This window comes from Amia ocellicauda, chromosome 21, assembly GCF_036373705.1.
Source record: "Amia ocellicauda isolate fAmiCal2 chromosome 21, fAmiCal2.hap1, whole genome shotgun sequence".
Classification (NCBI taxonomy): domain Eukaryota; kingdom Metazoa; phylum Chordata; class Actinopteri; order Amiiformes; family Amiidae; genus Amia; species Amia ocellicauda.
The window spans coordinates 17,497,791-17,525,053 of NC_089870.1; positions in this window are offsets into that span (position 1 = coordinate 17,497,791).

Consider the following 27,263-nt stretch of genomic DNA (forward strand, 5'->3'; position numbering starts at 1 on the left):
AAGAAAATGGCACCTTACATAAGAAAAACTATCTTTCTTAAATGACACTTTCAAACAGTAAAATAATGTCTAACTGTATGCTTTTTTAGGGACATAGTATAATTTAAAAGAATGACTAATGTCTACCTTGATATTTTTGGAAGAAAAAAAAAAGAAATGGCAGGTGACTTTATAACAATCCATGATGTCAATTTAGTTTGACAGTAATTCCATATCTGAACTGCAAGCAGTTTTTCAGCATTGCAGTAGCAGTTGGATAGTGAAGGGACATTATCTCCCCTTGGTTACCTCTGACATTTTGCATTTATAGTCTGTCACAGATCTGGCAAGGCCACCTGCCAGCCACAAAGCACAATAAAAGGAAGCCAGGGAATAATATATTGTGTGGGAATTATTATTTGAGAAGTGGTCCTAACAAAACACTTAGACTTCACATAGAATATTTACTTTTGTAATGGTTACTGAATTGGGAGTATTAAAGTATTTACAATGGATAAAAAATAGCTTTGCAATACCTATAACTTTCTTATTTATGAAGATGGAAATGTTTAATGTTTAATGTTTTCCACAGCCCAGACAAGGTTCAGTTCTAGAAGTAATGTACTTCATTCCTTTTGAAAATAATGAAAACTGAATTGTTGGAAGCTGTATGCTTCTGCAACATTAATCTTATTACACATTTGAGAAATTGTAGGATACGTATATTAATCTCTAAAACGTGTTTTTGCATGAGCCATGCATATGTAGCTTTTGCTAAAGGTTAATGTGGCTGGTACATTATATTTTATGTTTTTACTCCTCTATAACAGTGGTCTGGAAGAAATGCCTTAAAAATGTACATCCATCAGTACAATTAGTTATGGTATATATAAAAACCCTCCAATATGTCTGAGAGCAGAGGAGGTTAAAACGACAACTAAGCCAGTGCAGCACGAAACACAGATGGCGTTTTCTGGAAAGTCTACTGAATGACACTGACTGAACTGATTGTCACTTAAAGATGAAAAACAGCTGTATGACTCTGAACTGATGAATCAGCACTGTGGGAAGAAATCAGGGAGACAAACTCTTGTGGCCATTCTTCAATTTTAAGTGTACATCGCCAGAGTCAGGGTCATTCTTTAACTCTCTCAGAAAACACCATCCTGATAATCAAATCATCATTGTGTGCCTCCCAAAGCCAGTCTCACCCTCCTTGTATTACTGCCACCAAGTTCCCAAAATGCAACACAAATAAAAGAAATAGAGTTGGCTGCTTGAAAATTGCAGAGTACTGGTAAAAACATATTGAGCCAGGAAGTATATAGGCCAAAATACCTTGAAAATCCTTGTAAGTACTGTGTACAAGTCCAAAATCAATTCTAAACTTTAAAGGGAGTCAGAACAGTGACTTTAACACAGGGGTGAAGCGTTAGGGGGAATAGCAGTCTAGCTGCAGCTTTCTAAACATGAAGCTTTTGCTTTGTTTACATCAGAAAGCCCGGCATAGCGCACACAGCAATAATCGAAACTAGAGGGAATAAAAACACATGAACCAACCCCTCAGCATTTTTCAACATAAAGTACGTTTTCATTTTGTAGTTTCTGGAGATAGAGTAATGTTTTTATACTAGAACTAAAGTGAGTGTCAAAACATATCTCGGAGTCCAAAATAATTCCCAGAGCTGCTACACTGCTGGTGGGAGTGAAAACATTACCATCAAAAAGCATATGTGATGAGAGGGCAGGCGGCAGCACAATGGGCTCCGATTTCAGCTCAACTGCAATACTTAATTTGTGTATCGAAACTTTCAATTCAGATTTAATTTTAATAATAACAACCATGATGATATGTACTTCAGAGAACTACAAATACTGTAAAGCCCATGTGTAAAACATCCCCATTTGTTTTGAATATAAATTGTATAATGCGATTTAATATAGCCAATCAAATCACCAACAGTATGAGTCTGACATCTGACAGAATCCCAGAACAGACTTTTCATTTTAAGTATGAAGATGGTGTTTCTATGGTAAAGTTGTGCTCATCTTGTGTGTATGAATCCTCGACTCAAAACGGGGTATTAAAGTACAGTTTTATTCTCTTTTCGTCAAGCTACAGATTCACACTACCCCGCTCTCCTGTCATTGTGGCCCTGGCACGTGTGCCATCTGTGCCATTCTTCCCACAGTATGTTTTAGAAAACTAAACGCACAACCTGCCAAGTCTGCGTAAAAACCTTGAAGATGTTCAAAAGGATGTGTGCTCTGAATCTAGCATTGGCCCGGCCCATTTGGCTTCAGATGTATTGCAAGTTAGGCTACATTTGAAATGAATCGACTGCACAGCCGTACAGTGGAAGTGGAGGTTACTGAATCTTTATGTGGGCATGTCGCTTACAACCAGTGCACTGAGCCTGGAGGACCAAGGTAAATACAACGGGCCTTACAAATCCACATATGCACCAGACTTGGACTACACAGTGTTATTCTAGATAAGACAATTAAAGATTTGCACTAACCTAGGTCAGTGAATAGCTGAAAGAAATTATTACCTATACACATTGTCATCTCCCCCTGCATATGGTACTACTGACAACATGCTTTGTTTCCTTATCCTTGATAGACCATAGTTATAACCTCATTATTGTAAAGAGGATTGCTTACATTTTGATTGATTTGTAATTATTATGAATCATTCACTATTTCCTAGTACTGCATACATGTTCAGAAGATATCTGTGGTTTGGCAGCAACTCTGCACATGGGGGAAAGTGAAGAAAGATCACAAGGGAGCATACTTGGAAAATACATTCGTGTCATACACAGAAACCCCGGTGGTTGCTGACACACTGCGCCAGGTCACTGCCCCTCATTAAGCTTTGGCAAATCTGCGCAACTATTTGTGCTGGAAGAGTAAGTAACTTGGGAGAATAATAATTGAGATGACATGAATTTAAAAAAGAAGGCACACACACATTTGTAGCTTACTAATGTCGATATGCAAGAGGGAATGCTGCTCATTTAAACATACCTTTGTACGATATATAAATATATATATATTATGCATTTGTTTCAGTCTGTTTAAACCACCATGTTAAAAAAACAAGTTAAGCTATCGTTTAACCGTTTAAAGGGAGCAAACTAATTTAGAAATAGTGTACTTACGTGGCTGAACTGTAAATGGACGAGCTGGACAACATCCTGGTGACGTATCTGTTTTTTCAAGTTACTATTTTTAAACACCGATTTTTGTTTCACTTATATTGTTATGGTTTTTTTTAAACGCCCTCTATTTCCAAAAAAACACTCGAGAAGTGTTAAACTGGTCTATTGATACTTATTCATCGATGAATGGCTGCTTTAAACACATTCAAATGCAACTACGTGGAGCTGTTCAAAGTTATTGTTTGGAGTATAATTTTTAAGCATGGGCTCACGTTGAGGTATGGGCAGCCATCTTAGAAGGGGCGTGGTCAATGACAATTATAACCACGGCTTATCTCACTATGGTTGGACTAGGGGGGGGTTAGCCATAGAGACAGACTAAAATAAAGTAAAACTTCAACAATTAGGTATTCTATTCTTTATTATGCTCACACATAGTCATTGTACTGATTCAAGAGATATATTGAAGGATTTAGATCATTACACAGGGAGGATCCTCATTACTCTGAGTGCTAATAAAACCCCCTGGAGGGCAGTAATGGATAGACCCATGGAAGGTTATGGGTTTCGTATGTGTGCTGGTGCCAGGTGTATAATAGATGTAATTCTTTGCCAATTGATGTATTAGAGAAAGGTAGTAGTTTGCTGTACATATTGACTTTTATATGCTAGTGATTCATTTATTGGTTGATGTATTGATTTGTGCATTATATTATAGTTGTTTTTGTATGTTTGGTTTGTTTTTCTGTTTGATTATTTAGTTTCTTTTTGTGTATCTGTCTGCATTCTATGTCCCTGTTGTAAATTATGTATTCACTTTATGGGACTTAAACCTTCCTGTAACATCCATATTTTGTCACATAAAGTTCTGCCTGTTGTGTCCCTCCTGCCCTTCTTTGTTTAGACATTCACAATCTACCCTTTGGTCTGTTTTCTTCCTGTGTAACCATACTGTAGAAAAGTAGTGATGTAGGAGTCATCTCAGCCGTGACGTCATATTCAGTATATTATTATTGTATACACATTAACTGTGTTCATTTTCCCAAGACCTTATTCAGGGCACCTTGCAAGTGATTCTCAAGAATAAATCCAGACAATAAATAAACCTGCAACTTTAACACAGAGCCAGTTAGTTTCAGAATAAGTTTCTGAACCTACTTGCACTGAAGAAATCTCATTGTTACACAAGAAATACTCCATTCATTTTATTTGAAACCTTGTTCATGTTTTGAACTGTGGAGGATAGATTTAAAAGGCAACCTATAAACTTTCTGGAGAATGGAATACAACTGTGAGGGGAGAAATTGGCTTTGTTTGTTTGCTTTATGTAAGTTGACTTATCGAGGTTAACAGAAACATTGCAGTCGATGAATTATATAAACACAAGTGCCAACTGTGAAAGATCACACTACGCGTCAAAGCTAAGTCAAATGAAACATGAACTATTTGTTCAAATGACTCAGAATTCATGTCTGGGTCATTTTCAGCTCAAAAAAGTATTTTTCTTTGTCTACAAAGATGAGTTTAATCAGATAATTCAACATCACTACTACATGCAGTTGTCCATAGTTAAGGCTACAAAATGCATTATCACAATTCAATTAAACAAGTACAATTCACACATCGTTTCACCTGAAATGACACCAAGCTTGCAGGCTTAATAGCTGCACATATACAAACTAGAAACAACAAATCATAATATCCAAGGAAATCAAATACATTCTTTCTGAACTACTATTCACCACAGCACAAATCATCAAGACTCACATTATCAGATTCAGTAAATTGACATAACTATGCAAAATGAAACTATTTATGGATACAGGAATGTATTAATGGCTGATGCACAGTTATGCTTAATTGTTTAAGTGAATATTGGTTAGTTATGCATAAGATTTCTTCACATACAGAAGAAAAGTTTACACTGCAAATTAAGGTAGTCAGAAGAAATTAGAATAGCTGAGCTTAGGATGTCCTCTTTTTCCGGAGGTACAACTGTATATTATTTCTGAGCTCTTTCATTTTCTACTTGGTACCTGTGGATTTTTTTGCTTTTTGTTTTCCAATTGTAATTTAGAGACTGTATTCACATTTGCAAATGAAAACATGAACTGAAATGAAAATCTTTAAACATCACAATCAGTCCATCTCACTTGGAAAGAAGATCATTAAAAGAAACGGTTCTACTGGAGTGAGCATTATTTTATTTTAACAACTGTGATTAACATATACTCAGCACTGAAAACTCATTAGTTTTCTTCCAAAAAGGAAAATCAGAGAATTAAAAAAACAATGAAACGCAATGAATATGTGAAACATGCAATAATTATGATTAATATGGTCATGCATTTTTTACCTTCTTTTTTTATATAGAGTCAACACACGTTGGAGTACTGGAAAAGTGTTCATTTTATACGATCTTTGTTATTGAAAAAGACAAAACAAACTACTTCATGTAGCTTGTACTGGAATATGAAAAGTACTATTTAGCTGGCAAACACACACATTGTAACAAACATTACTGTGCATTACCCAGCTCATACAAACCAGCATAGGCCAGTGGCATGATTAAGTGATGTAAATATTGTAGTGCACTGAGAGCAATGTGATAGTTCCAGATTGCTGTTATTTTTTATTTTCCTGTTTTTCTGCTTTTTGAAAACAATCTCCCCTGCAGATTAAACTGCTCTGTTTTGGGAAAAGAGAAGCAATAACATCATCTTTACTATCCAGGAACTTATGCCATGACACAATTCATCAACATGCATATGTATGTCTTCTTATTTAATGTACGTGTCAGAAGTGGTGATTTTGATGTTAAATTATGTGATTTCAAATATTTAACCCCAAATCAATAGTTACAGCTCTAAAGTTTTAACCTCTGGGTCCTGCATAATTAGTCAAGTCTTTTTCTGACTGGGTTATCTCTTCGCTGAATAAACACATATATAACTAAACACGGCTCTTCTCCCTTGGTGTTTCTTTGCTGTGATTAAATGTGTGTTTTACATTTAAATGGTAAAAACTGTACAATGTAAATTGTTATACATGGATTACCTGCAACGTAATAGGAATTTAAATCCAGTAAACCAGCTAAAAATTATCATATTAAATAATGTAAATCTCCATTGAAGGTCTGAAACTTGTTTCAGAAATGGGTCCTAAATGCAAATGATCAAATTGTATCCTTCAGTATAGCTTCTATTGTTTTGCAATTGTATCTTTGGAAATCCTTGGAAAATTTTGCCCAGCAACCATTTTGTGTTTAGAAACTGAGCCAGGCCATGCCTGTTGTGAAGTTCAGTTGACCTGTGAATCATTGGGCAGGTCAGCCCCTGCAGCAATACTTACTATTCTCAGTTATCCCTCTGATGTGTCCTAAAACTGTGAAGTGAATAAAAACAAACCTGGCAAACTTGGCCCAGAGCACACTGCAACCTCATTTGGTGTTCTCAGTGCAGCACCTAGAAGGATTTAATGAGAGTGCAAATACTGTGAGAGAATCAAAGGTATACTGCAAGTAAATGTGCAAATTGACCTCTTGTCACTTTTAAAGGTTTTACTGTGGAGTGGTTATAAAGATTATTCAATTCAGAAGACCATCAGTATCTGTTTCTATAACTGTTAAACGTTTGACATAAAAATGTACAGTTTCAAAGGTATGTGGAATACCTGAGTCATGAGGGAATTAAGAATTTTAAACCTATTTTTAAACATAATACAATCATTGTTCATACATTGCTAGAGATGATGTAGCATTGTATTCTTGTATAAGAACGTGTTATAGATGTAATCCCATGACAATATGAAATATTGGACTAAAATTATGCAGAAATATGCATTACACCATTTATGCAGTTGTACATAAAGAAATACTACCCAAAGGAGGGTGGGGATAGTGTCGGTACCATGGGAACTCATGAACACATTATCTAACAAAGCTGTCTATAGGCCGCTATGCCCCTCTCTGCCTGCTTTAACTAGTGGCAACACAGAGCGAACTGTCTCTTTTGTGAGGGAAATGGGCAGCCAGTAAACAACAGAGACCTGCACACCACCATGATGTAAATCCAGGAGCGGGTCAAAGGTCATGCACTACTGGAAGGAAAATCACACACAAGGGAGGCAGGCGCCGATATCATCAGGAGCAGGGCTGTCAGGCCAGGCTCTACTGGACAACACAGAAAACAAACTGAAAACGGAGGGGCAGGGAGCAATAGATACCCACACAGCCCAATAGGAGCCCAGGAGTCGGGTCAAAGACCAGGCTCCACTGGAATTTAAAATATGACACACTGAACGAGGTGTAGGGGCCACAGGCACCCACTCATCACCAATCAGACAAGAGCAGGAGTCAGGGCAAAGGCCAGGCTCCACTGCTCATTGTATACAAGAAAATACATCTGTTTTATTTTGTTTCTTTTTATTTTTTGAGGGAACTGGGACTGTCACATCCAGTCTGTACTGAATGAAACTGGGTAAATAAAAGTCCTGTGAAGGAAGGAAGCAGTGACAACGCATAGCGGCCTATTGACAGCTTTGTTAGACAGTGCGTTCTTGAGATCCCAAGGCGATGACAATATCCCCGTCCTCCTCTGGGTAGCACTCTCGATTTGAAAGATAACCAAAGAATACATGTATGCAAAACGGTTGCTAATAGTTCATGGAAGCAACACATATCAGAGCAGGGAATAGGAGCACAGAAGTAAAATTGCATTTGGAACTCTATGCTTATGGCAACACAGAAAACTACCCTTGAAGTGTGATGCTGCATTTAAAGAAATATGGAAAACAAGAGGTAACCTAAGGGACACTTAAAGCTTAAATTAATTTATCCCTGACAGGTATATAGAATTTAAAACTCGACAGTATTCTGTGAACAAAATTGACTGCCTAACTAAATAATTTGTTCAGATTATTGGCACACACCAGTTCAGTGAAGCAGAAAATGGGAAATATGCATTTTAAGCGCCGCTAGTTTACTTGAGAAAAGAAAGCAGCCCTCCGGAGACACCTTGTGCAAGTTTAGCAAATTTTTGCTCCAAACAATCATTGCATGGCTAATTAAAACTAATTGGAATTCATCACAACAATAAATATATAAGATTGTGTCAAATCCCCAGATTAAAAGCAAAATTATAAGGGGAAAATGTAACCAAGTCGGGGTGATGTTTACCAAGAGGATAATAAATGATGAAATAAGAAGAACAGGGATTCAGATTGCAAGTCTGTGTTGTACTTCATAACCAAAATGAATTCATGTATGATTATTTATTCAAAGAAGCCACTGACGTTTGAAAATCCCATGCTTTTAATTGCCCGTTATACAATGCAATATTCGTCAGCTCACTGCCTCTTTTCATTGGTGTCTAGTACTCCATTTACACAGAAGCAACTTGCCAGGTTTGTGATGTGGTCTCACTTTTGGTGCAAATGGAAAACGCCAGCTAGAGTCACACTGTCTGTCGCCTCATGAGGTGGTTCACTGGCGGCACGGCGCTGAAATGGCTTTTCCTCTGTGGAACTGCTAGGCCGCTGCAGACACTTCCTTTGGCATTCAAGGCACTGCTTCCAAGTGAACGTTATTTCACATTTCCAGCCCTTGCACACAGCATCCCTGATCATATTAAGACACAAAAAGGCAAATGACAGCGGCTGTAATTGGTTGGGAAATGTAGTAAGGAACTTTTTGGTTATCAGTTCTGATGAAGGAAATAATGTGCAAGTTGATGGCACAATACAAGATGCTATTGTGCACAAAAAAAACAGAGGAAAAGCCAAAGGAACATCGGGTCCTTAAAACAAGTAACAGGTAAGGTCAAATAAGGGAGAGCCAAACGCACAATAAAAGAAACAACACTTGATGCTGACCTTTCATAGAAAATGCTGAACTCCTTCCACTAAATCTGGGGCCTACAGCACTAATCCAGCAGAGGCACGGTCCTGTGGGTTTTATAGGTATTTCAGAAGGAGCAGAGAACTGTGAAACATCTTGTCCTACTTATGCAAATGATTGATCAATGGAACTAATTCAGAGTGACTCTAACCAGAAGACAGTGGGATGTTGTACTTTGCTGTAAACACTTTCAATTCCCTGGTATATCAGTTTACCATCTTGCTTGTGCATATCATAATCTTACACATTAAGAGCTTCTGATTGCATATGAGTTGTGATTAATAGACTGGAGGTGTTTGCATTAATGCTGTTTAGGGTATAAGAACCTGATGTGAAACATGTGACATTGATCCCCAATGCATTGTGTGAGTTCAGATTAATAAAGCAGCGAAACAATGGCACCGCAGAATCAAGTTCAATAACACAACTTAAATGTGCAAAGACTACATTCCCTCTCCCTTTTCCCCTATTATCTCTGAAAGTTAGTAAGATATAATAGATCTGCAATAAATTACATCTATCATCTGTAGTATATATTTGCCACTTTGCTTTCTTAGCGTTAATACAAATAAATAAGAATTCGATTTTCACATAATAGAGGACTTCTAAATAGACGTAATTACAAATTGCGAACAGGACTATTGTTTATTTGCTTTTGACAAGATTCATTAGCACTCCACATAAAACTGTTCAAACACTGCTTTCTAGTATATATTGTTTGGTGATCGAAGGATATTAGGCTTGACCTTTTTCTAAATGTTGAAATAACAATCTCAAGATTCAAATCTGGTATATAAATAAAAACAAACCTAATCTTGCGGAAGGGGATCTGAAATATTAGCCTGAGGCATGATTCTGAAATTAAGTAACATTGTTAGAGTACATATTATCACAGCTTTTGTGGCAGTGGAAAACATCCTATTTTTACCCTGAGAAAAACAAATCGGGAAAATGAAATTGCTGTTTACCCATCAAAGCATAATATACAGATGAAAGCCTTGCAAAATGCTGGATTGTATGAAGCCTCTCTCTCCAAGGAATTTTTGCTTTCAGTAGGGGTCAGCAATTCATTTCCTACAGCAAACAGCCACTTGGTCTGGTATGCTTAGTTAAATTTAAACTGTGCCTTGGCTTGGGATTTTCATTGAAGCTGTAGGGCAACATAATGAAGGCGAGAGCAAAATGCCTACTGGCGCAATATTAAACCTGTTTCCTATTTGTGAGTTATGTCTTCATAAATCTGAGGTGACCAAAGTAGGCTGCACCTTTCTGGAAAACCTTTGGCTGTTTTCATTTGATAATTCATCATAATATAATGAGGTGCCCTTTTTCTCCTGGAAAAAAGAACAAGCTTAGGAGTTCATGGTAGAGAAGTCATGCTAATTTACTGAATTAATTTATTAAAAGTAACATCACTAACCTTTCAAAAGTGTATCTTACACATTTATCTAGAAAAATAGGAAATCTGACCCAGTTCTCTGTCTGTTCTACTTTGGGTGATATTAGAGAACAGGACGAATAATGGATAGTTGGACTGGTTTTGAAAAGAGCCTATTTCGAGTGGAGCCCATCTTATTAATATTTGAATTGCAACTTTCCCCACTGGTTTTCAGCCGTTGGACTCAGGTAGGCTGGCATTTTAAGATTCAGTATCACATAATCTAGTATAGCATCGTACAATTACATAGAAACTGTAATTAAAAGTTAAAATCTTATTTGTATATCTGATGGAAAGTGTTATTTTCAGAGATATAACTTACATAATTAGTGAGGGTGATGGACTTACTCCTTGTAGCATATACCAGGTATAAATCATTATATTGTGATAGTATATACATTACAAGCTTATTTCCCAAAGGATAGCCTGAAAACACACATATATAAGTGTCATTAAATGTCTGCAAATACCTTGGTTAGCATCCACTACTATCAGTAATAATTATTGTAATTTGTAACAATGAGCAAACAACTGTCTCACCAAGTAACTCACTTTTCACTGACTGGGGGGATGTTTTCTGTGTGCATTTAACCACTCATGAATAGAAAAAGGTAATCTCTTTGTTGGGTTTCATGAATACTGTATAAAAAAATCATAATTCTGCAGGGCGCATGGATTATACACAAATTATGCATTGAGATGTGGCCCGGCATTCTACCAGGCGTATCAGTCACATAACTTCCTGCAAACCCTTCCTAGATTACCACAATGCTTCCTCCTATCAGCTTCGCAGCTTAAGTAACAGTGAAAACTATTGATATGAGGTTTATTTGGCAAGAACGGGCTCTCTGCATGCAGTTTTGTGGACCCCCGAGCAAGAAAGGATTATGCCTTCTTAAATTCAGGTTATTAGAAGTTTGTTACTTTTTTTTTATTATTGTTTCCTCTGAGGCTTTAAAGACCAGCTCCACAAATTTGGCAGTGAGATGCTGAGGCACGGCAGGGAAACAGACTGCAGTCTTCTACTAATTAGAAGGGTTTTAAGGACTGGTACCTCTCATTTAGGTCACTAAAATGATAACTGACTAAGGAGACCTTTGCAGTAATGAGTAGTCGTCCATGTGATGCCTGCAGGACTGCTGTTACATGTCTTGGCAGTGAATCAATATGTTTCTAGCCGTCCCCAAATGGTAATTCTGACTGCTCCTCCAGTACGGCTGCTCACAGCTGCTTTAACAAGCTACAGTAGGTGGGGTTTACTTTGCCTTAAGATGCCTCTTCAAATCATCCCACCGAGGTACGGCCAGGGGATTAGAGAGGGTCACTGGAGATCCCCCTCAGCCAAATTATGTTCATTGAACCACTCAATCACTACAAATTATCATCTCCGAGCACCTTGTTTGCTCCTGAGAAGTGATGCTGTTGTGTAAACACTTCGCCATTTCAGATTTGTAGATCATAGACCTGCCTTTCTAGCTGAATAGAATTTGTGATTGCTTAGTATCTTCATGAAATCCCAAAGCTTTGTTTTTGTTTTATAGCATTCTCTTTGCACAATTAAATCTCATAAGAATTACTACTACTGCAAAGGTTCTCTCTAGTGAAACAAAAAGGTACCCTATCAATTCTGGTTACTGTGGTCACCCTGGAGACCCTGACGTCACTGCAGTCCCGGCTGCTGCCTAGTTTATTATGTGTATTGTTCCCCCTCTCCCCTCTCCCCATTCTACCTTTAGTTTTATTTATTTATTTATTCATTCATTTATTATAAAGTAACTTTGGTTTGGTACCTTTAACCTAGTTTGAACCTCTTATTGGTCTAGACCAGGGGTTTTCAAACTGGTCCAGCAGTACCCCCTGCCCTACTGTTTTTTGTTCCAACCTAGTTCTTAATTACTTAATTGAATGGTATATTGCTTTGTTAGGTTAATTAAGAATTCAATTAAGCAATTAAAACCTCGGTTGGAACAAAAGCCAGCAGGGCAGGGGCTACTCCAGGACCGTTTTTTTGTGGTCTTTAAAATGAATAGGATTTTTCTCTGTTCCTGAGCATGCATTTGATTTTAATCTGCTGAATGCACATTAGTAAGAATTGTTTAAAACATTTAAATAATTAAGTGAAGAAGTTTCACATGAATGCATATTACTGAAAAGACTAATTAACAAAGCCCACTCATTATCACAGAGTGCTTTTTCAAAACACAACCAAATACAAACAAAGTATTATCAACCCAAAATGAAAAATGAAAATACATGCAAATACAAAAGTATATCTGCATTATAATAATAATAATATATATTAAAAACATGTACATGCAATTAAAAGAGTACCTACACACTGTAACTGCAAAAAAGTATGCCTTTTTTCACCGTAAACATGCATGGTTTTAAATGCAGATGCACTTGACCTTTCGCTTCAGGCTACTGCAGGAATGGCTTGGGGTTTCTAGTTATGGTTATTGGTAAATGCTACTAGTTACATGAAGTGGAAGCTTTGTCTTTAAACAATTAAGAGACTTTTCATAGAATAATGAAGATGAAAAGGCATTCATATAGAGATACTGAGAGGTTGTATCAGAACTCTTATCCATATCCCTCCTCACGTGCAGACATGAATCAATGTCTTTATCAATGTAATGCAATTGACTTTCTCGCATGCAATTCTGAAAACGTATCCTGCCATCTTCAAGTCATCACGCATAAACATACCTATAATGATCTAAACCACATCATAAAAGGGGGTGGAGGGGAAAAAATAAATGGTTTGACTATGAAATTTGAATGCAGTACAGACATGATAAAAAACTATTTTGACAGCTATTAAAGGTCACGAGGAGAGAAAGGATTCAGGTGGTTTAAAACGATTTTCTGATGAACAAGAGTATATAGCACCAACTTGCTTCGGGCCGTCATTCAAAGGTTTCAGCTGTGAAAGGTCTAATAATAACAGAAAGTACGAAATCTTTTACTCAGCATTACAGGAACTACGAGGGCAGGTTTTAGATGTGTATGGATTCATGTAATAATAGCAAAGTAGGCTTGCATTTTAAGTATTACTATAATGCCTTGCTAATTAGAGAACACAGTGATATTTATTGATCTCACTGTGATGCTGATGGCAATTCCTATTTCAGTACCTTTTGAGTATTATATCAAAAGCGCATATCAAAAACTAAGTCAGAAAAGACAAAACTGGCAGATATTTCAGTTGAAATTAACTATTACTAGTTTATATTGTTGTATGCATGCAATGTCAGGGGTTGCCGATCTGTGGCGAAACAGCAAGTTTGGCTGGAGACATGGCTGTATAGACATCTATTGCTCCAATCTTAATCTAGATCAAATATAGACTTTTATTTCCCTGCTTATGGTCATTTAATAGAGCAACACAACCCCTTTGTATAGATCTTTCAGAGAGGGTAGAAAAAATAATAGCATAATGAGAGGAACAATTGAATTATTCTGTAGTACTTAGATTAACCTTAGAAACCCCTACTCTCCTTCAGATCTCAGCATTATGAAACTATAAGCGGTTGGAGACATTAAAGTGCTATAAATAATACAGAACGTGTTCAGTGGAAATGTCATACCAGTAATGTAAGTATGTGACCAACAGGTTTGTTTCTGAGCTATGTATCATTATAAATAATTCACAGAAGACCAGACCTTTGCCCAAGGCGTACAGTAGAAGAACACAGTTTGCACTTTATTTTGTTCCTTGAACACTCCCTTAAGGACTGACACTGACCCACAGAGGTCTTCTGAGGTCAACTAATTCCCAAATAACATAATTCTTCTGCACAGTTTAAGGTTAAGTTTAACAAAGAAGGTCATGACTCTGATTTAATATTTTAGAAACAATAAAACAGTGTTTTAGAAAGGTTACAAAAAGAAACGTGTTTATAACCAAAGAGGTATTTAAAAAAAAAAAAAAAATAATAATAATAATAATAATAATAATAATAACAGGCAAGAAAGAATACATTTTTCAAAGTGCTTTATACTGCTGATTTTATTTGTTGTATTTTTAAAATTACGTGTGTTACGACTAATTTACATCATAAGGAGACTACTTAGTGAAACTGCACATATTCAAAAAATTTAAACATATCCCTTGCACAATATAAATGTTGATTAAAATATTCTAATGTTAAGCCATAGGTATAATGGGCCTAATTTCCTAACCCCCGGATATTCAGATTTGACATTTTGTATTTATTAATGTCCCAATTTGACAACCATTAAACTATGATCCTTAAGATCAGTTTTTATTTTCTCCACAATGGATTTTAGCTTCAAATAGAAAATTCCTTGACCTTTACTGTTTAATGAACATAGAAGGAGAAATTTCTACATGTCTAGATAAGGGCAATGTAACTTACTCCAGAGACCTGGCCAACGCATATAATTGTGCTCTGTTACAATGAAACTGATTTGCAGATATCGTTCTCTTTTCTTGCATTACAGTCTTTAATAGCATTAGCTTGGTCTTCCTTGCAAAGCTTGTCAGATAACTGTGATGCAGTGAAAGAATCAACAAAGGAAGGGCGGCTGTATCGGGTGTAATTTTTCCCTCTTTATACAGGGTACAAAATGAGTGGTGTGAAATATAAGTTGTAGGCGGAAGCCATACTGAGCTCCAGTCTTATTAAATCCCTGTGGTATAGGAATCTGACAGTTTAAAAAAAAATGGAAATGGCAGGTTGTACATCAAAAAAGATTTATCCAGAATAAAGTCCTAACCTTTCCCCAATCACATTTAAATTAAGTTTTTAAATCATCAAAAATGTCATTGCCTCAGGTGGAGAGGATGGAGGCTGTGATCTGTAAGGAGAAAGGTAATTTTTATTTTAAGTATTCGAGCTGCTGTGGTAACAGCTTGCTGAGTTCACACTTCTGTACACGTAGGGTTGGGAAAGACTCTTGAGGTGGACTGATATTTAAATAATCATGACTCCAACAAGGTGAAATTGAAGATAAAAATAAAGACAGCTAAGAAAACATTTTTGCTGCTAGCCATTTATGAGCAAAAATAACTATAATTTGCAATATTTCTGTTACCAAGATGGATTACTCTTTGAATCATCATTCAAACTTGTTTATATTATATTATATTCAAGAGAAAAACTTGTTTGGCATCAATGTCTGGAAGCTATATCAGAAATAATATTTTCACTTTCATTTCTTGGTAGTACAATAATTGTGATCCCTAGCCACTTAATTGAATGGATGGGCACACAGTTTACACATCAATTGTATAAATATTCAAGTAGCTTAAGGTCTTTATGTCAATTTGAACATGTGTCAACCCTCCCCCCAAACAAATATGCAAAGTACATATTAATGATGGCTCCTTTGGCAAGAACATTGCATGGCAGGTCAGTAAAGGTAATAGCCAATACAATGTAAATACATTGATTTCCTGGATCTGAAGAACTATTTGGAACATTTAATCTTGTAAGGTCACCTGCAGAAAGGAAACAATACAAAAGCCAGCACTGTGCCATGACCTTATTGAACATACACAAAACTAATTCTGTGCAGGTCATGTGGAATGATCGACCAGACATACGCTTGTTTGATGTGTGAGTGTTTGAGTAAAAGATGTGTCCATCTGAGGAGGAATGGTAATATGTCCGGACATCGGTATTCTAGGCAAGCTTCTGTATTCCTGGAGCCTCATTCTGGATCACCAGACATTTTGCTCCAGGGCTAGTATGTCTTTTAAAAGGCAAGACCTGTGCTCGCCCTCCCACAATAAGAGTTGTCCAACAGAAAACAATGGGTTATTTTCATCCAACGCATCCAGACCTAATGATTTTCCATTCACAAACATTCCTGTTTTCAGTCCCATCCTCAAATAAAACATGCCTTCAAACTTCAAATATACAAGATTTTATTAACAGTGAAATATGCCTAAATTAACCCCACTTGTTAGAATGTATTATCATCCATAATCTGCAGATAATGCATTCACGTACTGTAAAGTATGTTAATATATGTGTACACTTATACATATACTAAGTAAATATGTTAATTATAAGCAGAGAGATATTTATCTGAAATTATATTCTGTGATACTCATGATATGTGAGATGTGCATATTTGGTGTCTACATTTAATTGGATTGCTGATTTTAAATGTCTTACAAGCAAAGATGAACAGTTTCTTTGTGTCTTTGCTTCTGAGGTGTTCCATCAATCTAAACTTTAAGAGAGAATCCATAAAACACCTCCAAGGCTTAGTATGAAATTATTGTGGCAGATGTAACCAGATGCTTTATTATGGAGTAATTTGGTTGTGAACACGGTGGCTCAATGGTTGGGGAGGCATAGTCACCGTACATTAAAATCATGTGGCTTCTGCCTGTATCAGCTGAAACATAGGGCTGTGATTGAAAAAGCTTCTAGGAATTGACATTATGGATCATTATTAAATAGATGTTAGGACTAGAACAGCTAGAGAACATTGTGAAGATGCTAGTATGTTTCAATGCTATAATCAGTTTATATCCTGTCACTTAGGTTAAGAGCCAGCAGCAAAGCTATAAAGCACCAGTCATCCAAGCAGCGTTCGTGTTTCCATCATAATGAAAGAGATTACTTGACTCAGAATGCACCAGCATTTATTTCTACCCTGACTTCTCAAAATGGTTTGGGATACCCCAGAGATAATCCATTAGAAATATAAACCATTGCTCCAGCAACATATTACTGTTATCTGTGATGTATGGTGCTGATAGTGTTGGGTTGTTCAGACACATAAAAGGTAAGATTTTATTGTCTGTCATTGTAAAGTTTGAGCCGATGCTGAAATAATTTATTGGGACTGTTTTTATTGATCTTCACAAGAATGGATCTTTGTAACATTTTGCTTTAACCCTGTACTAGATTACCATTTTTCTTAACAAGTATGATATGACTAAACAAGCGTTTAACTTGAACTCAATACAGGTTGACATACACATACAAACTCACAGGAAGTTGTACACAATGGCACTGCTGTAAAGAAGGTATGAATCCCAAAAACGTGAAATATTGCTTTCACATACGTAGCAATTTCCTCCTGATATTTGCCTATTTCACTCTAATGTATGACATCCATTAGAGCTTATTTGGAGATCAGTTTCGTACTCTTGTGGTGACTTGTTTAAAGGCAACTACAGGTCAGGTTTTCTGTTACCCTCAATACCACACAGTAAGTGTGTCCAACTAAGTTTAATGCAATATATAATTCATCATTCAGAATGAATGATTACGTCAAATGTCAAATGAATTACTATTTTGTACATTTTTAAGAACTTTAATTTATACTAGTATAGTAGAGTAGATTACAGTATTTAATTACAAATGCTTGGGGGGGCTGCAGTCAGCACTGGAAAGCAGATTTTGTTCTCTCCCACACCTCAGCCATCTGTAATACAACAAAACCTCCAACCTTGACTAGCAAGAACCCACTTTCAAGGTCCTGCACATTACTGAGCATATGTATGTATTGTCCAATTAAATAAATAGCATTGGAACTTTAAAAAGTTGATTATTCATCTTGATTTCAGCATCTTGTGTATTTGTGAAGTATCGTGCACACGTGTTTTTAAGACTCTTGTGATGAGGATGAGGCAACTGTCATGTTTCAGTGGAATACTCAAAGAAAATCATTCTCCCCAAAAAATTAAATTACCTGCCACATAGCCAGAAAGGGATTTCTATTTTATCTTACAGTCCTTTAGGGATATCATTTTTTAAGGCTTCAAGGTTGCACAACGTAGCCTTGAAGCCTTTAAAAAATTACATCCCTAAAGGAAAGTAAGATTTTAAAAAATAAAATAAAATCTGATGACTTTCTTTCTGCCTATTTATTGTTATTCTATGCAATACACTCTTGGGTGATACAATATGTATTTCTGTATCTCATCTGATATCTTATGCTATAGTTTGAAAAGGTTAATTCTATGACAGAGAGGTAAACACTTAACTGCCACTCCACTGAGTTCAATCAACACAAATCTGTACACTTCTCGGATGTTTAACAAAACGTTGAAAGTACATAATTTGGAATAAAAAGGAATAAATAAATAGGAAATATAGGTAGTGTTAAATTTCAAGGTTAATGTAGACAATCAGTACCGTTGTACCTACAAGGAGATGCAAACTCATATTGATGGAATTTACTATTGAATCAAATTCCTCCTAGTTCTCTACAAGGTAGTCTGTCTCCGAAAATATTATAAAAACAGAATACAATTACACCCAAACTACTGGGTTTATAGAAAAACTACTGTTTATAGATGAATAACCAAAAAAAAAACAAGCAAACATAATTATTACTAACAGTAGGAAAATGATAAATAATACATGTTCTATTAATCATTTAAATTCCCTGAATTCTGTGACATGATCAATATTCACAATATTCAGTATCTAATTCGGTATCTCTCATCTCTAAACACACAGCACTAAAATGCTTTCAACATTTTGGTGTATATACATACAGTTAGGTACACAATTGTCTTTTTTGCAACCAAGTATTGAAACTCACAATTTAATTCATGATTATGTTAGTTTGTCCAAATACTTTTGGGCCCCTATAATTGGGGGGACACATATAAAATGGGTGTAATTCCTAAACTGTTCACCCAATTTGGTTGTAACTACCCTCACATTAAAGTTGAAAGTCTACACTTAAAGCACAGATTAATTGTTTCCTTTCAAATCCATTGTGGTGGCATACAGAGTCAAAATTATGACAGTTGTGTCTCTGTCCAAATATTTATGGACCTAAATGTACAGCAGTCAGTTTTATAGAGACAGAGAGAATGGTTTCCCCACATCATTATTGCTTAATGAAATAGCATGTTATAATGGAAAAGCAACATACATTGTTAAGTGAGTGTTTTTGAGCAATTTAAAAAATATGTATTTCCCCATTATTGTTTATCTAATCAATTGAGCTATACCAATATTCCACTGTAAGTGCAATGGCCTACTTAGAATCTTTTCTTTTTTCTTTTTTCCCCGTTTGAAGAAGGTTTGCCACGCAGTACATGAACGCATCTCTCTATTGATGTGAAACATTATCAATTGCAAAATGGTAGAACAGTGCTGCCTGTATCTACAACCTTTAGCCTTGTTTGCAGCGAAACTGGCAATGGACTGAACACTCATTAACTTTGCTGTCAATGACAATTATGCTTTTGATAAACTGTTCTGTCACTGGCAACTGGAATCCCATAAATGTGATAGAATGACCCATTTATCCCAGCTTATATAGAATTATGGGGATGACAATATTTCAAAGCCATGGGATGCAAAGCCATGGTAACCAACACATCTTTCTTTCTGACTGACACCGTGTATATGTATCCACATACACTTCACAATCAAAACTCTTAAACAAATGTATGTAAATGTGTTAAACCACTATTTACATCAACTGATAGCTAATGTAATTATCTGTTACATATATGAACATGTATTCATTAAAAGTGTGATTTTGCAATAAACAGAGGTGGTGGGTGGTCAAAGCAACAATGTTGTGATTCAGCCTTTTTTCATTTCTCAGTAATAGAAAAGTACAGAAAGAAGCACATTGTCTATATTAATGCAACATTTGAAAGAACAGTATTTCATAACAGACCATTCAATAATTGTAACCTAACTGGCCGATACACTTTTCCAATACATACATTTGATTTAACCTCTCTCTTCGGTATTAGATTAAATAATACCAGGTGTCTCAGTTCATATAGAGTTCAAATAATTCCAATTTTTATTTCAGTTTTTTTCTAAAACCACTTTAATAAATCCTTCAGAAGCCACATTCTGCTGTTTGGTCTTTTCCTAGGTTGTGGACGAGAAAGATCCTCTACCACACTGCAGCACTGGCCAACATGTGGGATAGTTATTCTTAAGCATGACGGGGATGGGAGCCCATTGATAGTGAAGCCTGGCCACCCAACTCAAGGTCGTATAGAAACAGCCATTCCAGCGTTACCACAGAGCATTAGCATTAGGCTAATAGCCAGACCTCCCGATAATGACAACAGTCAATTATCCATCAATTACCAGCTGTTAACAATGTATCAATCATCTAGGGCTCATTGCAGGACTGGGGGTGGGCAGAGTTGCCACCAAAGGCAATGCGACAATCAGAAAAAGAGTACCAAACAGTAGAGAGAAGCATTGCGGTATGACTTATTTTCTTTGGTTTGAATAGCACTGTTAGACTGACTGACCTGGTAATCCAAACAAGTGGCAGAAATATGGGAACCTAAATAAAATACAGATCCAGTGCTCAGAGACTGGGCTGATGAATGAAATCACCCGTAGATGAGCATTCTCCCTTTGAGCATGACATCCTTACTAATTTTATCTTTCCTTCTTTGTTTTTTAGATATTTTCCATTTAATCCCTGCGATAAGTCTATTTTTATATTCTTGTTATATTTATTTAATTTGCTTCCCGTTGACACCACACCCCCACAGCCCTGTACCACTCACTTTAAGTTAAGGTGATCAAATATCAAAAGGAAAACAATTTGATTTTCATATTTCTGCCCAGCACAGAAAAATTACATATCAATCACTATAACTGTATTTAGAATTTCCTAACTATTGATAATATTTTACTTGGTTGGGCTCCAGCTACTCATGTAATTTAGCCCAGGGTTGGCTTGGTTGAGACTCGTGGATGGACAACATCTTGGGGTGACCGACACACATGCACTGATACAGTGAACAGAATGCAACAATATGTATGCAATTACTGTACAGTCTTCTTATGACATTTTCCACCTTATAACTTAAATTGATATACTTCAAAAGCTGGCAAACTATTTTCACATAACCTACCACATATCGTTGAGTATTTCAGCTTCATGTTTGTTGTTACTCCATTCATTAGGATGTTTTTCTGTACTAACCGTGTTCATATTCCCCCAGTTTTCTGAAAGAGAGATGACAAGTTCACATGGCTATGTTTACTTGCTTGTTTATATCATTCACCTGCACTGGAAACAGAGAAGCTGCCCTCCGAGATTGTTGTCGAAGGTGAAACCATACCAACATCTGATTGACCTGACAGTAGTAATTGCACAGTATGAGCAGAAAAAGTCCTCTTTCATTTTAGGATGATATACAACAACAAAAGGTTAAAATATTCTAACCTCTTTCCTCCACCGGTTAAGAAAAAAAAGAAACAAATAATAAATGTCAAAAATGAACTCGGGCAGACATTAATAAGTAATATCGTTGAAGGGAGGAAAGTACGCAAAGGCATGTCAGTATAATAAATGCTGCATAGTGTATTTATTTTAACATTAATAATGTACAGCAAGTGAATAAAAAATAATATGCCATTTTGTAGAATGCTAAATGTTATGCAGTTCATTTGTCTTGAGTCTGAGAATAATGAAAAATGCTCTCTAATAAAATTGTGCATGTGTAGTTAATTCTCTAATGCATTATGGAGCATTTCTTTATAAGATGTGTATATTCTTAAAGTCCTGTGTGTGAGTCATATCGATTATAATGATACACTGTTTTATTTCCAGATTCAAAATATTAAATATATTAACATAGACTGGGCTGCTAAATGTACTGCAATAGTTCATATTATTTCTGAAAACAGCAAAAATAAAATACAGAAATCGTATTTTTGGAATGATAATACTACCAATAAGTAATAATAAGATAGTTATTGATAATTGTATTTAATGTTATACAAAGTGGGGAGGGGGGCAATAGAGTGTGTTGTCTGTTGTGTAGCTTCCTGCATGTAAAAGGATTTTAAAATTGAAACCCGTAGCCTAAGATCTTTCAGTTCATTAATTGTTTAAAACCCTCTATAGTTGTACAGGAAATTTGGACATCTGCTGTGAGAACTGGTGAACGTTAAAGTGCCAAAGGACAATGTGCCTTCTCCATGAGTGTGTACGACACCTCCGTCAACAGATTGTGCTGGCGCCGTTTTCATTGGGTGGCTGTGAACCACACCAGCTGGTAAAGTACTAGTTGAATGCTTGGGTGACATGGGATGGTTGACATATCAATGTGAGTTGGAGAGGGTTACCTATGCTCCATTTAATACCATGATTTGATTAAAATGGCTTTCTTATACAAAACTGCAACTCTGATGCCTAAACGATTAAAAGATAAGGCCTTTGTATGAACCGAGACATTATATCATCCAGCAAAGTGACAGTGATGCTCATGGAGTAAAATTAAATTAAATTAAATGATACTGCTCCCAGTGTATAATAAATGTAATTTAAAGTACACATAGTTAATTAAGCAATTGACATCTATGAATGCTGTTCTATTTCCATCTTATAAAATACAGTGGAAATGGATGCAGAGACCAAGGCTTTCATCTGCAGCAGCATGTCCCCTCTGTATGGAGGTTTAGTCTAATGGCATGAAGCAACTGAATGCCGCAGCAGGCAGAAGTTAATATACTACTCACAAAGAGTAGGGGCTATCCGATTTCAAAGGAAAATTCAAATTGACACATGCATAGAGCTGGGATGTAATCTTGGGATGAAAATAGACAAGCACTAAGGCTTGTGATTCGCACTGTTTATTTAAATGTTAATTGACCACATTCAGGGAGCCAAAACATGTGCAGAGTAGCAACTGCATGTTGAGATACTATTTTTTGCATTGCATGTCAAAAATGCTTGAGGGGTTATAAAATAATGGATAGAGAACCTGCATTTAGTCACATACGCAATGTTACATGTGACTCCCATATACTGGAATGGTTTGATCAATGCAGGCAACTCCAACAATGCCATCCCCTGAGCATATGCAGAATTCTCCATCGGTTTTCATAGCAGACTTCGAAGAAGGGTGAGCTAGCATTCATCTTCCTGTAATAGTTCCTCATGATTCATATATTCCAGTTATTGTATGTATGTTTAAATGCAATTGTGTTTTTAAGTGTGAGTTTCCTTGGATAAATGTGTGATGTATGTATGTTTCCCCATTTAACACAAATTTACATATTCAACATCTGCTTATGTTTTGTGCGGAGATTCAGGTTTAGCTGGGGGAGAAAAACACAGATGTGAACTTTTGGAAGAGCACATAATGTATTTATTGTCACAGGAAAGCACCTTTTTAAGTTTTAATAAAGTCTGCAATTAATTTGTTTTGATCTCAGCAAAGAGAATTCTTAATATGACCAGATTTGCCAAGAGCAAATGAAATAAATAACTTTGTTTTTGAAGCCATACCAACAAGAAAGTACAGTTGAAACAGGCCATTAGAAATATTTGCATAAAAGAGCTGATGCAAGACACTAATTATGTATTATCTAATAAAGAACCAGTGAATCCTGGGGATTACTACTAAACTTATAAAAAAAACCTAGTAATTTAAATAATGTTACCACCTTCTTGTAACCTTTGCATGATTTGAGTAACTTTACATTTTTTTTCTATATATATTTTTTTATATCCTTTTAGTCCTGCCAAATGCAAAAGACAATACCTCTCCCTCATTCAGTTCAAATTACTAGAGGGGGTAAATACTTTTGTCCTTGACTATATTAACAAATCAAATTATCATAAAACACTTAACTCGATACAACAATAGGCTCCTCTTATTCATAGGCTGAATCATGAAATTCGAAAGTCTAATTTAATACTTCAATAAAACAGATTGATATTAAATTCTCAGTCTGGAGTACTGATTGTTTTCGGTTCTTTTATATAAAACTTTAAAACCTATTATGCATGGAATCACAAAGAGAGACCTATTTGTGTTGTAAAATACCTTTTATTGTCCTTGATACAGGTTCCCTTTTCCTGATTTTCACAGCGCCAAACAGCATCATACACAAACAACCAAACAAACAAGTATGAAAAACTTTTAATATTTTCCCTCAAATTTAGAATTTAAATTAGTTTTTTTGTTTTGTTGAGGAATAAGCTTGTCGTCTTCCCCTCTGGCTGGAGGATCGTAATTATAGCGATTAATGAGGGGTGAAAGAATGTATCCTAGCATTTACTTTGAAGTCTGGAGTATGTCTAGAATTCTAAATAGTTTTGTGAAATTTTGCATATTCTAAATCATTATTTAGATTGTAGTTTTTCAAGTTTTTAGTGGGCTTTTGTGCTTGAAAAGCGAAACTCTGCTCTCAAAGACGTTGACATGGTTAACGCGTGAGATGACCAGCACTCAACCTTGAAAGATTTCCACTCCTCTCTCAGCCACTTTTTACTGACTAGCCACACAACGATGTAGTAATTTTGCTAGAAGGAATAACATATAGTACCGGGTGTTGTCACTTCTGGTGATTGGAAAGCCAAATAATGTCATCTTTTGCTCAGGGCACATTTCAACTTTGTGACTACTAAATACCATTGACATGAAGGGTTACCAAACAGCCAATAGCTGTGAAGAGTATACTAACCTCTTAGTTGAACAGATGTAGAGAAATCATACTGGAAACACCACAGGACCGTGTTTATTTGAAACTCGTGATTGACAAAAAAATGTTTTGACATTGAGGAATGAAAAAAGAATGGAGTTAATGAAAATATATACCTGTACTAGGGCAACTTTCATATATATTTAATACTAAATGGGCTTTTGAAGAAGCAGTCCCCTGTGCAACAAGCTTACATTCCACAGTGTAATTGAATATGAGTTTAAAATATTGTTTGGGGATTTTGCAATCACAGAAAACAATACTGCACTGCATTTCAGATTATTTGTAATACTTTTTTTTTTTTCTCCTCTGAAAAAGTGGAACTGCACCAGGCAGGTACTTTTGAAAGCTCCATCATAGTTCTGAGATCTGCAGGAACAATTCATTCACATTCAGGAAACTGCTGGGAAGAAATTACAAGAATAATCATAAAGAGAGGTCATTTAAATGTCTATTGAACAGAGGTTTTATTTGATCCTGTTATTAGCTTCACAGTAGTTTAATACGTAAGTGGTTTACATTTTAAAATCAACGTCAGTGGTGTCATTTAGAGTTCAGACTAGGATTTAACTAGTAGTGACTGTCTAGAGTTTTTGAAAATTGACTTTCTTTTAAATATAGAGTTGCATTGACAGTTAAGGGTTCTAACTTTCTTACAGTTAGTTGTTGAGTAATATTTTCACCAATTTCCAACTTAAATTTATATTTCAGAATTTGTCCAGAGTTAGGGTTGGGTTTTGTAGTAAATTTAGGAACCAAGTTGGATCGAGAGGCAGGTGAAGTTTCTTACTTTGTTGCCGGTTAGTGTTGGGGTTCTAGGTCAAAATGTATTAAATGTGTCTGCACAGATTTAAAAGACATTATGTCATATGATAAAATCTTGCACCGTGTCCAGATAGACTTGGTAACACAAGACACCAATTCTACCAAATGTAAAATAACAATAATATAAACATTTAACATATGGCTTAAAAGACAAGAAGATTAAGACAAATTTCCATGCTGAGCATTACAACTCTCACTCTACCTTTGAATAGCTATAACAGATGACCCTAATGTGGAAGGCCGTAAAAGATTCAACATTTTTTTTGGGGGGTGCACACTGAGTAAACAAACCTAAATCAAACATCTCCTTAGGAATCTGTAACAGTATGGTTCTATACCATGTGGAGTGCGAGAGGCACCCAGAGGCGGGTGTCAGGTCCTCAGCATGCTTGAGCTTTTTCCAGATGCTCAAACAAGTCACTTCCTTCAAAAGCTCATTAGAATAATTAAAACACACTGCTGTATTAATGTTTTGTCCAGTAAACAAATTATTACCCCAGGTTCCTCAAAACATGTTTCGACAGAATTCCCAAGATGCTTATTGATACTATGTATGCTTTGATGCAATCTAGGGGAATGTCCCGGCGCTGGGTTTTTCAATAATGATATTCCAGCAAGGTGCTGCATGATAAAAATCTAATAAAAATATCTGAAACAGGTGTACAGTACATAAACTCTTTGATCGATAGATCTGGCCAAGTAATCCCAGCAGATGCTTTACCCAAAGACCAAAAGAGCTTCTAAAGGATAGTGAATATTAAGGACATCTGTAGCTCAACGACTTTTCAGGTACACAAGAAGAAAACTAGGTATAATTAATGTATATCATATTTATTTATTTATTTTGCAACAAATGTGGTTTCTGAGACCAAAATAGCAGTTAAATACGATCTATGGACATTCCTATATATTTAACACAACTGCAATGCATTTATTCTTCTTCTATGGACATGTAGAATGAGTAGGTAGAATGAGTATTAGTTCACATACCTTGTGAGTATAAGCAATACTTAATTAAGTACTTTTGTTTTAAATAACTAGATGAAAACTCCCTTTTGTAGGAACCACGGCCTAGGGTTCTAAATCCAATCTAAGCCAACTTTTATGAAACTGACTAGATATAAACTATCAACAACGTAACTACACACTGAAGAATACTTGGTATGAAATTTGTAGTAAAATCCAAGCTTGACATCTACATCAACAAACCTACATATCGAGTTATGCATTGATTTCAGTCTTGCATTAGATTAAAGCTGTTATCTTAAAAGCAAATGGGTTTGATTTTCACCACTGAATTGAATAACTGAATTCCAATAATGTTTTGATGGTTCTGCCTCCTTGTCGTTGTATTTTATTTCCACTTATCGAATACAACTGTAATGCAAATAATTCCATTTAGGATAAAACAAAACTATTCCTGATTAACTGTTAGACTACATGTGCTGTTAATCACACAACCCCCCACCGCAAAACAGTTCCCGGAAACCATGGACTGGTATTAGCCAAACACCATCACTGGGCCT